The sequence below is a fragment of the Schistocerca americana genome, unplaced genomic scaffold, assembly GCF_021461395.2.
Source record: "Schistocerca americana isolate TAMUIC-IGC-003095 unplaced genomic scaffold, iqSchAmer2.1 HiC_scaffold_112, whole genome shotgun sequence".
Taxonomy (NCBI): domain Eukaryota; kingdom Metazoa; phylum Arthropoda; class Insecta; order Orthoptera; family Acrididae; genus Schistocerca; species Schistocerca americana.
This window is the reverse complement of record NW_025725176.1, coordinates 335,001-347,500: the sequence shown is the minus strand read 5'-3', so window position 1 is coordinate 347,500 and position 12,500 is coordinate 335,001. Positions and strand designations below refer to the sequence as shown.

The window sequence follows — 12,500 nt, the reverse complement described above, 5'->3', positions numbered from 1 at the left end:
GCCGCAACTCCGCTGGGGTAAGGCCGTCCGGCCCGGCTGCTGATCCCCTGGGCGGCAACGCGGCGGCGACCTCCTCATGTGTGACCGGCCCCCATATGCACTCGAGAGCGACAGGCTCTGAGTGCGGGAGGAGGCGGTCACGAATGAAGCCCGCGGTGGAGATGGGCTTCTTGGTGAAGAGGTCCGCCCAGAAGTCCAGCAGACCAGGGATGGCAGGTGGCGGCTGGAGCAGGGTGCCATCCAAGAGGCCGCGCACGCAACGCGCACGCGACCGTCGGAAGGCATCCTGCGTTCTCGCGTACTCCCAGCGGCGCCGCTTGCGCTTCTGCGTCGGCGGCGCGGCAGGCGGCCGCTTCGATGGTTGGCGCGGCCGCTGTGTCCTGGTGATTGATCTCTCCCCTCTGGACCCGACCGACGCAAGGGCATCCGGGAGCATGCCCAGGATGACATCGGGCGGCGTGCCCCGCCCCAGACCGATGACACGATCCAGGGCAGAGAAACGCTGGGCGGAAGCGGGTAGCCCCGCCAGATGCTCCCAGATGGCGGCGTCAGTCGGCCCCTCCGGCGGCGGCCCGGTGGTGTCGGCCGCGAAGTCCTCGGCTGCGTCGACGGGCGGCGCAGCGGCCTCGCCCGCGTCAGGCAGCGGGCTCGCCGCTCCCCGGCGGGACGCCGGCTCTTCCCCCCGACCGATCTCAAGCGCCTCCATGAATTGGCGGACAAGCTGCTTGTGGGCAGCTTGCCGCCGTCGGCACTTGATTGCCTCAAGCGTTCGGTCGGGGAACATCCTGATGAGCTCTTGATTTACAAAGAAGAACCGGGCGTCCCTCTCGAGGAACAGTTCGGCCTCTGCCTTGGCGAGCGACAGGACTTCTTCCTCCGTCCACCTCGCGCGATGCCTCTCCGTGACGATCTCCGCGTTGGCGGCCGCAAGATGTTGGCGGCGGCGATGGACCCCGAGACCGTTCTTGGTTGTAAAGCTGCGGTGGCACTCACTACAGGTATACATAGCTGCAAAAGTTACAAGATTTTCGGCACGGCCGGTTGGCCGGCTAGGTGCTGGGGGAGTTGGGGTGGCACCTTCAGCGGAAGGGCCACCACTTATTCTCTGCTTACTGCCCCCAACTAAAAAAGGGATAGTGCGAGGGGGGGCTGGTAACCCCCCCAAGCCCCTGGTGCGGTCTTCCACTCTGCGAAATCAGCGGGCCCACGAGAAGGGGAGAAGACCGCAGGAGAGGAGAGGCTAAGAGGGCTAGGCCCATGTATTGCGCATCACTCTCCCTGTAACTATAACCCAAGGAAGGCACCTCGCAGCAGCAGCACGACTACATCAAGACCGCACTTCGAGAAGCCAAGTCCGGATGCAGCCACACCGCTGCCACTTGGCCACCTTAAGAGAGTCATAGTTACTCCCGCCGTTTACCCGCGCTTGCTTGAATTTCTTCACGTTGACATTCAGAGCACTGGGCAGAAATCACATTGCGTCAACACCCGCTAGGGCCATCGCAATGCTTTGTTTTAATTAGACAGTCGGATTCCCCCAGTCCGTGCCAGTTCTGAGTTGATCGTTGAATGGCGGCCGAAGAGAATCCGCGCACCCGCGCGCCCCCGGAGGAGCACGCTAAGGCGGACGCGGCCTCGCAGCAAGGAAGATCCGTGGGAGGCCAAGGCACGGGACCGAGCTCGGATCCTGCACGCAGGTTGAAGCACCGGGGCGCGAACGCCGCGCAGGCGCGCGCATCCTGCACCGCCGGCCAGCACGAGGCCAACCAACGGCGAGAGCAGACCACGCCCGCGCTAAACGCCCGCACTTACCGGCACCCCTACGGCACTCACCTCGCCCAGGCCCGGCACGTTAGCGCTGACCCACTTCCCGACCAAGCCCGACACGCCCCGATCCTCAGAGCCAATCCTTATCCCGAAGTTACGGATCCAATTTGCCGACTTCCCTTACCTACATTATTCTATCGACTAGAGGCTCTTCACCTTGGAGACCTGCTGCGGATATGGGTACGAACCGGCGCGACACCTCCACGTGGCCCTCTCCCGGATTTTCAAGGTCCGAGGGGAAGATCGGGACACCGCCGCAACTGCGGTGCTCTTCGCGTTCCAAACCCTATCTCCCTGCTAGAGGATTCCAGGGAACTCGAACGCTCATGCAGAAAAGAAAACTCTTCCCCGATCTCCCGACGGCGTCTCCGGGTCCTTTTGGGTTACCCCGACGAGCATCTCTAAAAGAGGGGCCCGACTTGTATCGGTTCCGCTGCCGGGTTCCGGAATAGGAACCGGATTCCCTTTCGCCCAACGGGGGCCAGCACAAAGTGCATCATGCTATGACGGCCCCCATCAACATCGGATTTCTCCTAGGGCTTAGGATCGACTGACTCGTGTGCAACGGCTGTTCACACGAAACCCTTCTCCGCGTCAGCCCTCCAGGGCCTCGCTGGAGTATTTGCTACTACCACCAAGATCTGCACCGACGGCGGCTCCAGGCAGGCTCACGCCCAGACCCTTCTGCGCCCACCGCCGCGACCCTCCTACTCGTCAGGGCTTCGCGGCCGGCCGCAAGGACCGGCCATGACTGCCAGACTGACGGCCGAGTATAGGCACGACGCTTCAGCGCCATCCATTTTCAGGGCTAGTTGCTTCGGCAGGTGAGTTGTTACACACTCCTTAGCGGATTCCGACTTCCATGGCCACCGTCCTGCTGTCTTAAGCAACCAACGCCTTTCATGGTTTCCCATGAGCGTCGATTCGGGCGCCTTAACTCGGCGTTTGGTTCATCCCACAGCGCCAGTTCTGCTTACCAAAAGTGGCCCACTTGGCACTCCGATCCGAGTCGTTTGCTCGCGGCTTCAGCATATCAAGCAAGCCGGAGATCTCACCCATTTAAAGTTTGAGAATAGGTTGAGGTCGTTTCGGCCCCAAGGCCTCTAATCATTCGCTTTACCGGATGAGACTCGTACGAGCACCAGCTATCCTGAGGGAAACTTCGGAGGGAACCAGCTACTAGATGGTTCGATTAGTCTTTCGCCCCTATACCCAGCTCCGACGATCGATTTGCACGTCAGAATCGCTACGGACCTCCATCAGGGTTTCCCCTGACTTCGTCCTGGCCAGGCATAGTTCACCATCTTTCGGGTCCCAACGTGTACGCTCTAGGTGCGCCTCACCTCGCAATGAGGACGAGACGCCCCGGGAGTGCGGAGGCCGCCGCCCCGTGAAGGGCGGGGAAGCCCCATCCTCCCTCGGCCCGCGCAAGGCGAGACCTTCACTTTCATTACGCCTTTAGGTTTCGTACAGCCCAATGACTCGCGCACATGTTAGACTCCTTGGTCCGTGTTTCAAGACGGGTCGTGAAATTGTCCAAAGCTGAAGCGCCGCTGACGGGAGCGATTATTCCGCCCGAGAGCATCCCGAGCCAACAGCGGCGCGGGTCCGGGGCCGGGCCAGGTAGGTCCGTCATCCGGGAAGAACCGCGCGCGCTTGCCGGGAGCCCGAGCGCCCAAAGGGGCGAATCGACTCCTCCAGATATACCGCCGGGCAGCCAGCCAGGACACCGGGGCTCTGCCCAACAGACGCGAACCGAGGCCCGCGGAAGGACAGGCTGCGCACCCGGGCCGTAGGCCGGCACCCAGCGGGTCGCGACGTCCTACTAGGGGAGAAGTGCGGCCCACCGCACACCGGAACGGCCCCACCCCGCGGCGAGTGGAAAGGCAACCGGACACGACCCCGCCGCGGATTGCTCCGCGCGGGCGGCCGGCCCCATCTGCCGAGGGCGGAGGCCAGTGGCCGGATGGGCGTGAATCTCACCCGTTCGACCTTTCGGACTTCTCACGTTTACCCCAGAACGGTTTCACGTACTTTTGAACTCTCTCTTCAAAGTTCTTTTCAACTTTCCCTCACGGTACTTGTTCGCTATCGGTCTCGTGGTCATATTTAGTCTCAGATGGAGTTTACCACCCACTTGGAGCTGCACTCTCAAGCAACCCGACTCGAAGGAGAGGTCCCGCCGACGCTCGCACCGGCCGCTACGGGCCTGGCACCCTCTACGGGCCGTGGCCTCATTCAAGTTGGACTTGGGCTCGGCGCGAGGCGTCGGGGTAGTGGACCCTCCCAAACACCACATGCCACGACAGGCGGCAGCCTGCGGGGTTCGGTGCTGGACTCTTCCCTGTTCGCTCGCCGCTACTGGGGGAATCCTTGTTAGTTTCTTTTCCTCCGCTTAGTAATATGCTTAAATTCAGCGGGTAGTCTCGCCTGCTCTGAGGTCGTTGTACGAGGTGTCGCACGCCACACCGCCAGCCGGCTGTGCACGCTACCGAGTAAGTACCGGTATGCGAACCGCCAGGCGACGGGCGCGCATCGCACGTTTAAGGAGGCGCGGCCGGCCCCACAGGCGGCCGCGACGCTCCCAGGTCTGCGAAGCAGGGCAAACGCCGCGCGCTTCAGTATACGTAGCCGACCCTCAGCCAGACGTGGCCCGGGAACGGAATCCATGGACCGCAATGTGCGTTCGAAACGTCGATGTTCATGTGTCCTGCAGTTCACATGTCGACGCGCAATTTGCTGCGTTCTTCATCGACCCACGAGCCGAGTGATCCACCGTCCTGGGTGATCTTTTCTTAGTTTCCACTGTCTCTTTCAAGACAGTTGCATAGGCGGGACGTAGGCGTGTGGCGGCCCCTGTTCAAGCGTTCTGTGTCCAACGGCCTCACGGCCGATGGGCGTCGTACGGCTCCACACCGGAGCGGACAGGCAGTCGGGCGAAAGTCATTCAAAACCGGCGCCAGGCGCCAGGTGCCGCAGGCCAGCCGCTCCAGCGCTTCAGCGCTCGTACCACACAACATTGGCGTTAGTTTTGAGAAGCACGCGTGGTTCCGCACGCGGCGCACGGCTACTGCGAGCCGTACAGGTAGCGTGTTGCGCGACACGACACGCACATCGAAAGACATGCAGTCTAGTCGGTAATGATCCTTCCGCAGGTTCACCTACGGAAACCTTGTTACGACTTTTACTTCCTCTAAATGATCAAGTTTGGTCATCTTTCCGGTAGCATCGGCAACGACAGAGTCAATGCCGCGTACCAGTCCGAAGACCTCACTAAATCATTCAATCGGTAGTAGCGACGGGCGGTGTGTACAAAGGGCAGGGACGTAATCAACGCGAGCTTATGACTCGCGCTTACTGGGAATTCCTCGTTCATGGGGAACAATTGCAAGCCCCAATCCCTAGCACGAAGGAGGTTCAGCGGGTTACCCCGACCTTTCGGCCTAGGAAGACACGCTGATTCCTTCAGTGTAGCGCACGTGCGGCCCAGAACATCTAAGGGCATCACAGACCTGTTATTGCTCAATCTCGTGCGGCTAGAAGCCGCCTGTCCCTCTAAGAAGAAAAGTAATCGCTGACAGCACGAAGGATGTCACGCGACTAGTTAGCAGGCTAGAGTCTCGTTCGTTATCGGAATTAACCAGACAAATCGCTCCACCAACTAAGAACGGCCATGCACCACCACCCACCGAATCAAGAAAGAGCTATCAATCTGTCAATCCTTCCGGTGTCCGGGCCTGGTGAGGTTTCCCGTGTTGAGTCAAATTAAGCCGCAGGCTCCACTCCTGGTGGTGCCCTTCCGTCAATTCCTTTAAGTTTCAGCTTTGCAACCATACTTCCCCCGGAACCCAAAAGCTTTGGTTTCCCGGAGGCTGCCCGCCGAGTCATCGGAGGAACTGCGGCGGATCGCTGGCTGGCATCGTTTATGGTTAGAACTAGGGCGGTATCTGATCGCCTTCGAACCTCTAACTTTCGTTCTTGATTAATGAAAACATACTTGGCAAATGCTTTCGCTTCTGTTCGTCTTGCGACGATCCAAGAATTTCACCTCTAACGTCGCAATACGAATGCCCCCGCCTGTCCCTATTAATCATTACCTCGGGTTCCGAAAACCAACAAAATAGAACCGAGGTCCTATTCCATTATTCCATGCACACAGTATTCAGGCGGGCTTGCCTGCTTTAAGCACTCTAATTTGTTCAAAGTAAACGTGCCGGCCCACCGAGACACTCACTCAAGAGCACCCTGGTAGGATTGCAACGGGGTCCGCCTCGGGACGCACGAGCACGCACGAGGCGCGTCGCACGCCTTCACCTCGCCCCACCGGCAGGACGTCCCACGATACATGCCAGTTAAACACCGACGGGCGGTGAACCAACAGCGTGGGACACAAATCCAACTACGAGCTTTTTAACCGCAACAACTTTAATATACGCTATTGGAGCTGGAATTACCGCGGCTGCTGGCACCAGACTTGCCCTCCAATAGATACTCGTTAAAGGATTTAAAGTGTACTCATTCCGATTACGGGGCCTCGGATGAGTCCCGTATCGTTATTTTTCGTCACTACCTCCCCGTGCCGGGAGTGGGTAATTTGCGCGCCTGCTGCCTTCCTTGGATGTGGTAGCCGTTTCTCAGGCTCCCTCTCCGGAATCGAACCCTGATTCCCCGTTACCCGTTACAACCATGGTAGGCGCAGAACCTACCATCGACAGTTGATAAGGCAGACATTTGAAAGATGCGTCGCCGGTACGAGGACCGTGCGATCAGCCCAAAGTTATTCAGAGTCACCAAGGCAAACGGACCGGACGAGCCGACCGATTGGTTTTGATCTAATAAAAGCGTCCCTTCCATCTCTGGTCGGGACTCTGTTTGCATGTATTAGCTCTAGAATTACCACAGTTATCCAAGTAACGTGGGTACGATCTAAGGAACCATAACTGATTTAATGAGCCATTCGCGGTTTCACCTTAATGCGGCTTGTACTGAGACATGCATGGCTTAATCTTTGAGACAAGCATATGACTACTGGCAGGATCAACCAGGGAGCTGCGTCAACTAGAGCTGAGCAGCCGGCCGCCCGGGAGTGTGTCCCGGGGGCCCGCGCGAACACGCAAGCGTCCGCTCAATTATTCTGCAAACAGGAGGAGGCTGAGCTCCCCTGCACGATACACCTCGAAACCCTCTCAGGTCCCGGCGGCGCGCAGCGCCGTCCTAAGTACTTGGTCGGGTTCGAGAGAGGCGCAATCGCCCGGAGTTTGGCGAGTAGACGCTTTAGGTGCGACCACCCGTGCTCCCAACTGAGCTTGCCGCTGCCGACAGAGGCCCGGGAGCGTGCTGTCGTGGCATTGCCGGCGGGAGACAACACGCGCCACCTACGGTGGCCGGCAGCTCCAACGCCAGCGCCACAGAAGGACAAAAGCCCCACTTGGGTGCCGAAGCGAACTCTCCCAGCACAGCGCACGCGCCAACACGTCCGCACAGCTGCGATACAAACCACCTGCGAGAACCGCAGAGGCGACCGAGCAGCAGACGGCGTCGCGGCGCCGAGCGCCGGGCGGCGGCGCATCCTCAGCGCACACAGTCCTCAATCGGACCAGCACACTGCAGATGTCCACCGCGCTTCGCACCGGGCCCGCGAGGACCTACTTTGGCCGCACGGCGCCGCGTGCAGGGTGCGCCGGCGCGCAGCTGCGCCGCCTGCCGCCTCCGTCGGCCGGCGCGCCTGCCACTGGCCGCCCCCACCAGCCGGCTGTAGCGCGTGCGCCCACGCACCGCGCGGCCAGCACGCCGGGAGGCCCCCCCTCACCGGCCGGGGACGGTCCCACCCAGCCACCGCCGCGTATCGCTTCACACCCACATGCCATTCACGTTCGTGGGCATGGTGGGTATCGCTGAAACAACCGGTTGGTAGCTCAACCGATCGTCGCCATCACTGATTCACCTCTAGCGAGAACAACCGCACCACAACGGTTTACCAGTTGTTCATTTGCGTAACGTCACCAGCAAACGTAGACGTCCATCGCCATTTGCAAATTCAACGATTGTTGCATGCCTGTGTCAGGTGTCACGACACACTATGTCTGCCCACATACACGCAACAACATGTGCACGCTTCGCGAACACGTGGAAGGTGGCCCCCGTACGTATGCGATGTCCATTGCGCGAACGACTGTCAACCGGCCTCTGTCGCATGTCGCAGATGTGGAACGCAGTGCACCATGCTGTCACGGTGTGTGAGAAGAGACGACTACGTCTGACAACACGCGCCACTACATCAACAGACGGCTCATGCTGATCGCCATCCAGGGCATACCACACTGCAATCCGGCTCTTATAGGGAGACGACACATAGCTGAGTGCACAACAGTTGGACCGCATGGTTCGCCGTTGTTGGCGCAGTCGTTGTACGGTCACATGTACCACGATGTATCATTCAGTACATGAGGACCAATGTGCAGTACAGTGTGTGATTTGGACGTACAACATCAGCGGACAGTTGACACAGGCCGTACCACAGCGTAGGCTAAGTGCTTCGCCATGCGAATGCCAATGAACAACTGCGAAGGGCATTGAGCATGTACGTCCTGCTGCCATCCACATTACAGTGTATCGCTGCAAGGTGTTTAACATGAAGCGATACACTGGGGACCAGGCAGTGCGAGTAGCAAACTATATTGCGGGGGTTGCAGTTAGGCAACACTACACTAATTTAACGCGTCGTATGACAATTACAGAGCGGGTTAAGGCCCAACGTGTGTTGGGTTAAGGCCCAACGTGTGTTGGGTTAAGGCCCAACGTGTGTTGGGTTAAGGCCCAACGTGTGTTGGGTTAAGGCCCAACGTGTGTTGGGTTAAGGCCCAACGTGTGTTGGGTTAAGGCCCAACGTGTGTTGGGTTAAGGCCCAACGTGTGTTGGGTTAAGGCCCAACGTGTGTTGGGTTAAGGCCCAACGTGTGTTGGGTTAAGGCCCAACGTGTGTTGGGTTAAGGCCCAACGTGTGTTGGGTTAAGGCCCAACGTGTGTTGGGTTAAGGCCCAACGTGTGTTGGGTTAAGGCCCAACGTGTGTTGGGTTAAGGCCCAACGTGGGTTGGGTTAAGGCGCAACGTGGGTTGGGTTAAGGCCCAACGTGGGTTGGGTTAAGGCGCAACGTGGGTTGGGTTAAGGCGCAACGTGGGTTGGGTTAAGGCGCAACGTGGGTTAGGTTAAGGCGCAACGTGGGTTAGGTTAAGGCGCAACGTAGGTTAGGTTAAGGCGCAATATAGGTTAGGTTAAGGCGCAATATAGGTTAGGTTAAGGCGCAATATAGGTTAGGTTAAGGCGCAATATAGGTTAGGTTAAGGCGCAATATAGGTTAGGTTAAGGCGCAACGTAGGTTAGGTTAAGGCGCAACATAGGTTAGGTTAAGGCGCAACATAGGTTAGGTTAAGGCGCAACATGGGTTAGGTTAAGGCGCAATATAGGTTAGGTTAAGGCACAATATGGGTTAGGTTAAGGCACAATATGGGTTAGGTTAAGGCACAATATGGGTTAGGTTAAGGCACAATATGGGTTAGGTTAAGGCACAATATGGGTTAGGTTAAGGCACAATATGGGTTAGGTTAAGGCACAATATGGGTTAGGTTAAGGCACAATATGGGTTAGGTTAAGGCACAATATGGGTTAGGTTAAGGCACAATATGGGTTAGGTTAAGGCACAATATGGGTTAGGTTAAGGCACAATATGGGTTAGGTTAAGGCACAATATGGGTTAGGTTAAGGCACAATATGGGTTAGGTTAAGGCACAATATGGGTTAGGTTAAGGCACAATATGGGTTAGGTTAAGGCACAATATGGGTTAGGTTAAGGCACAATATGGGTTAGGTTAAGGCACAATATGGGTTAGGTTAAGGCACAATATGGGTTAGGTTAAGGCACAATATGGGTTAGGTTAAGGCACAATATGGGTTAGGTTAAGGCACAATATGGGTTAGGTTAAGGCACAATATGGGTTAGGTTAAGGCACAATATGGGTTAGGTTAAGGCACAATATGGGTTAGGTTAAGGCACAATATGGGTTAGGTTAAGGCACAATATGGGTTAGGTTAAGGCACAATATGGGTTAGGTTAAGGCACAATGTGGGTTAGGTTAAGGCACAATGTGGGTTAGGTTAAGGCACAACGTGGGTTAGGTTAAGGCACAACGTGGGTTAGGTTAAGGCACAACGTGGGTTAGGTTAAGGCACAACGTGGGTTAGGTTAAGGCACAACGTGGGTTAGGTTAAGGCACAACGTGGGTTAGGTTAAGGCACAACGTGGGTTAGGTTAAGGCACAATACGGGTTAGGTTAAGGCACAATACGGGTTAGGTTAAGGCACAATACGGGTTAGGTTAAGGCACAATACGGGTTAGGTTAAGGCACAATACGGGTTAGGTTAAGGCACAATACGGGTTAGGTTAAGGCACAATACGGGTTAGGTTAAGGCACAATACGGGTTAGGTTAAGGCACAATACGGGTTAGGTTAAGGCACAATACGGGTTAGGTTAAGGCACAATACGGGTTAGGTTAAGGCACAATACGGGTTAGGTTAAGGCACAATACGGGTTAGGTTAAGGTACAATACGGGTTAGGTTAAGGCACAATACGGGTTAGGTTAAGGCACAATACGGGTTAGGTTAAGGCACAATACGGGTTAGGTTAAGGCACAATATGGGTTAGGTTAAGGCACAATATGGGTTAGGTTAAGGCACAATATGGGTTAGGTTAAGGCACAATATGGGTTAGGTTAAGGCACAATATGGGTTAGGTTAAGGCACAATATGGGTTAGGTTAAGGCACAATATGGGTTAGGTTAAGGCACAATATGGGTTAGGTTAAGGCACAATATGGGTTAGGTTAAGGCACAATATGGGTTAGGTTAAGGCACAATATGGGTTAGGTTAAGGCACAATATGGGTTAGGTTAAGGCACAATATGGGTTAGGTTAAGGCACAATATGGGTTAGGTTAAGGCACAACGTGGGTTAGGTTAAGGCACAACGTGGGTTAGGTTAAGGCACAACGTGGGTTAGGTTAAGGCACAACGTGGGTTAGGTTAAGGCACAACGTGGGTTAGGTTAAGGCACAACGTGGGTTAGGTTAAGGCACAACGTGGGTTAGGTTAAGGCACAACGTGGGTTAGGTTAAGGCACAACGTGGGTTAGGTTAAGGCACAATACGGGTTAGGTTAAGGCACAATACGGGTTAGGTTAAGGCACAATACGGGTTAGGTTAAGGCACAATACGGGTTAGGTTAAGGCACAATACGGGTTAGGTTAAGGCACAATACGGGTTAGGTTAAGGCACAATACGGGTTAGGTTAAGGCACAATACGGGTTAGGTTAAGGCACAATACGGGTTAGGTTAAGGCACAACGTGGGTTAGGTTAAGGCACAACGTGGGTTAGGTTAAGGCACAACGTGGGTTAGGTTAAGGCACAACGTGGGTTAGGTTAAGGCACAACGTGGGTTAGGTTAAGGCACAACGTGGGTTAGGTTAAGGCACAATACGGGTTAGGTTAAGGCACAATACGGGTTAGGTTAAGGCACAATACGGGTTAGGTTAAGGCACAATACGGGTTAGGTTAAGGCACAATACGGGTTAGGTTAAGGGACAATACGGGTTAGGTTAAGGCACAATACGGGTTAGGTTAAGGCACAATACGGGTTAGGTTAAGGCACAATACGGGTTAGGTTAAGGTACACATTGTTGTAAGGAAAGGTGTTTTGGGGGGGGGGGGGGCCGGTTTGTTGATTGTGATTATCGTAAGTAAATGACTGCGGCATCATCTGATTTGCCACGTCAGGGTGCACCTTTGGCTCATAACAGGCGGCGCTCTGATTCCATGCTTGTGGCAGACCTGTGTCTTTCATTCCTGCCATTGTTTGTGTGCTGTGACAGGAGGCAGTATTGTGATGTTGGGTGTACCCCTGTGTAGGACATGTGTGGGTGTTGGTGGCTTAGCTGAGCAATGGTGGTTGTCGGAAGGGTGGGATATTCTGTTTTGTGAGTGGACCTCCCGGTCTGGTTATGATAGTGTGGATAGTCTAATGTGGCGGAGAGGATGCACTGGGTGTTGTTCCATGCTGGTGCTTACATATTGTCTCTGTGCCTGTTACAGGCAGAGAGTAGTGCGTGATAAGAGTGTCTGGCTGACGTGTGGTTGTGATTGTGAGCAGAGTCTTTCAGCATGTATACGGACAGTTGTATACATTATCTGTATTTTGATGGCTCTATCTATTACTAATCAGCGCCGTGTATACGTTTCATCCGGTTCCAGTCGAAACTGTTGTATCTCTGTACATTAGTGACACGGCGAGGCCGCCATGTAGTTACTCGTCTCGGCAGCTTCCACCGGTGTATGGCAAATGATTATAAGGAATCAGTCTAGTCGTCAATACCGATAGTGTGACGTCACATGTCTGGGGTGGGGGACGCTGCGCCCTTCCGGTGGGTCATGGCCTAGAAAGACTCTTCCCACGCAGGGGGGCTTGGACTGTCATTGACTCTTCCGAGTAATATACTTGCCGTACGTTTTTGCGACTGCGAGTGCAACGCTCACCGGTACCGACATGGATGGAGCGCCTCCTAGCTGACCGCTGAGCATCTGCATTCGTACAGAGAGCAACGCGATCGCGTCTGTAGCTCGTAAGT

At 55.8% G+C, this 12,500-nt stretch overlaps 2 non-coding genes and 1 pseudogene across 2 annotated transcripts; all 3 read right to left on the bottom strand.

Annotated features, from left to right (window-relative positions):
- LOC124560912 overlaps window positions 1-4,271 on the bottom strand; it is a 7,946-nt pseudogene extending 3,675 nt beyond the window's left edge.
- A 188-nt stretch (window positions 4,272-4,459) lies between these two features.
- On the bottom strand, window positions 4,460-4,614 carry LOC124560927. The gene has a single exon (XR_006969408.1). It is a non-coding gene; the product is annotated as a 5.8S ribosomal RNA (ribosomal RNA).
- Window positions 4,615-4,965: 351 nt separating this feature from the next.
- On the bottom strand, window positions 4,966-6,875 carry LOC124560856. Its single transcript, XR_006969362.1, has one exon. It is a non-coding gene; the product is annotated as a small subunit ribosomal RNA (ribosomal RNA).
- Window positions 6,876-12,500: the final 5,625 nt, after the last annotated feature.